We start from the raw sequence: 3278 nt of genomic DNA on the forward strand, positions 1-3278 counted from the left end.
AATTATAACACAGAAAAATAGACATATTTTTATTTGGGTATATTGTTTCTTGCCTTTAGGACATTATGATGAGGCATCATATTTAAACATAAGGTTGACATAAAACGTGAAAACAGATGTATGAGGGATATGACTAAAAGTTGTTCTTTCCAAATATAGGTGCACGACTTACAAATGTCTAACTTATAAGAACTTTCAGTCTCTTTGAGATTAACCAGTTACCGTGTTATCATACCTAACGAATGCACTACTGGTATAGTTAACTTTTAAAACAGCTGAATTTTATAATACATGATTACAAGTAGACAATATTTCAGAGATCCTAAAAAGCTTGTTTAAAATGTCTTTTTTGATTAGAATGAAAGATAAACAGTGACAGGTGATGCCTATTGTCTCCATGGTAACTACACTCATTAAAAGTAACATTGGAAATTTTTCCCAAGAAATAAATGTGCTTCAAATATGGTGTAGTCTCACATCTGAGACTGAGCCACAGGGCACCCTGTTTTCTACATTACTATGAATGGTTCCAGTGGAGGATGACATAACTTGTTCTTTGTAATGTAAAACATTAAAATAGTTGTAGGCATCCCAAATGTGTTAACGTAGAATGTTGTTTTGGATAAGTGGGGAAAACTACAAATTAAGCAGATAAAATGGTTAATTCTGTAGTTTCCCAGTCTCTTGCTGTTACAGTTGTTATAGATCAATGATTGGGTTTCCATCCTAATGATCAATAGTATTCCATGCTAGGATTTAAAAGGAATACAATGTCGGCTGGGCGCGGTGGCTCACGCCTGTAATCCCAGCACTTTGGGAGGCCGAGATGGGCGGATCACGAGGTCAGGAGATCGAGACCATCCTGGTCAACATAGTGAAATCCCATCTCTATTAAAAAATAAAAATTAACTGGGCATGGTGGTGCACGCCTGTAGTCCCAGCTGCTTGAAAGGCTGAGGCAGGAGAATCACTTGCAGTGAGCCCAGATAGTGCCAATGCACTACAGCCTGGCGACCAAGCAAGACTCCATTAAAAAAAAAAAAGAAGAAGAAGAAGAAGTAGTAGTAGTTATTGGCAAAATCAGAGTAAAATCTGTTAAAAATTCATGCAAGAGGACACTTGGAAATACACTTGGCTGAATCTAGAAACACTGGCACCAATATTGCCTATACACGGAATTACATGGAAGAAGTAGAATATTTCAACCATAAAGATATCTTAATTGGACACAAAAGAGACGATGATAATTCCAAAGAAGGTTTCAACATTCAGGAAGGCATGAATATGCATTCAGCTTTGAGCTTCCACAGACACCACTTGCTACCTCATTCAAAGGCAGTCGTGGTGTGTGCACTCTTGTGTGAAAGCTGAATCTCACAGACCTTGGTTACTAACAATCACCTCAAAGAAGGAATTTACAGTCCCTGAGTATATAAATATGAACACTCTTTCATCACTGTCACCTCAAGCAGGCACAGAAGAAAAGACGCTAAGTTGCTGGTTTTCTACCTGAGGCTCAATATCCGTAAGTGCTAAAATTGAAAGGAAGGGCTATACCACGGGTGAATCAACTCAGATATTTGCTGAGACTGAGAACTGTTCATCCCAAATGCTGGTGCCAAAGTCAGTCATTACCAAACACAGGCCTTCCATGAAGGAAGTAAAACAGGAAGGCTAACTTGCATGAGGAATCCTTGTCATCTGGAAAGAGAGACGTGGAATGGCAAGTTGTTGAAAATTCCACCAGTTTCTCCCTCTATTCTCCAGTGTGGTATAATCTGTGTGGAATATTCACTAATGGAATATGTGGATATTCCTGGAGCTATGGACTTATTTATTAACTTGCCACTTGCCATCAGCACCATTCCTCTCCATCTATTGGGTACCAGAGCCTCAGATGTAAGCAGGCAGTGTAGCATGCATATAAACTGACTCAGTTTATCCATTCCTGAAAGACCCGAAGCACCACCCAGCTATGCAGAAGTGGTAACAGAGGAACAAAGGCAGAACAATCTCGCACCGTGAATGCCTGTGATGACTTCGGGAGAGTGTTCCAAGGACCACTGTTTGCATATATCCAGGAGTTTCAGTTCTTACCTCCACTTCTTTATTCGGAGATGGATCCAAATCCTGAGCAGTCAGCAGATGATAGACCATCGTGCTCCCCTCATTGAAGGAGCACTTGGTTGAATCAGGTCGATGTGGGTTCCAATCTGTATCTCTTCTGGCTGAGGACAGAGAAGTATCCTGGAGACAAGTTTTCAGAGGAATTGGAATTGCTTTTGCCCAGAAAAATGGCGAATAGGTGCAACAACCAGTGATCATCCTTTAGAAGCCTGCAGCCAACATTCTGGGGTTGCCCCAACGTGCTTGAAGAGCTGAGCTTTTCTCCTTTTAAAATGCAATTAAAAAAAAAAAAAAAAAAAAAAAAAAAAAAAGCTGTAGTAACATTGAACTGCACAATGTAAGCATTGGGCATGTACAAATTTTAAAATCAAAAGAAGAAAATCATGCCTCATTACAATGCAGTGCCTTGTACATGCTCAATGCTTACATTGCTCAATGCCTTGCTACCCTAGTCTTTAGTATTCAATACAAGCTGTCTAGATTTAAAACCAATTACAAGCCACACAAAAAGGCAAGAAACAACTCATTCCCAAGTGGTCAAGCAATCATCAAAACCACACTCAGCCACTCAGCTCTGACACAAGTGTTTGTTAGAATTTTCTGATAGAAAATTTAAAAACAACTGTGATTAATATGGTAAAAGCGCTAATGAAGAAACTGGCACCATGCAAAATCAGATGAGTAATTTCAGCAGAGATACGGAAACTATAATATGAATAAAATGGAAATGCTAGAAATAAAAACTTTGGTAACAGAGATAAAGAATTCCTTTGATAGACTCATCAATAGACTTCATGTAGCCAAGGAAAGAATCTTGCACTTAAGAAGGGAATCAATAGAAATTGCCCAAACTGAAATATAAGAATGGGGAAAAATAGAACAGAGCCTTCAAGAACTAAGGATATCTATTCTATATTATGAAACATTCTAGTACAGATAAAATTGGAATCTGAAAGACATATGTGAAGAAGTAATGGCCAAGAATATTCCAGAAGTTAGCAACAGACTGCAAACCGCAAATGCAAGAAAATTGGAGAACATCAAACAAGGAAAATAAAACAAAACAACTTGGGTATATAATTGTCAAGCTATTAAAAACAAAAGGCTTCTTCTCCAGATTTCTATACTTTTTTAAGGAATTAAAGGAAAGG

At 38.3% G+C, this 3278-nt stretch overlaps 1 pseudogene; it reads left to right on the top strand.

Annotated features, from left to right (window-relative positions):
* The first annotated feature begins 397 nt into the window (after positions 1-397).
* LOC104659887 lies at positions 398-2174 on the top strand (annotated as a pseudogene).
* The last annotated feature ends 1104 nt before the right edge of the window (positions 2175-3278 follow it).

Source organism: Rhinopithecus roxellana, chromosome 16, assembly GCF_007565055.1.
Source record: "Rhinopithecus roxellana isolate Shanxi Qingling chromosome 16, ASM756505v1, whole genome shotgun sequence".
Taxonomy (NCBI): domain Eukaryota; kingdom Metazoa; phylum Chordata; class Mammalia; order Primates; family Cercopithecidae; genus Rhinopithecus; species Rhinopithecus roxellana.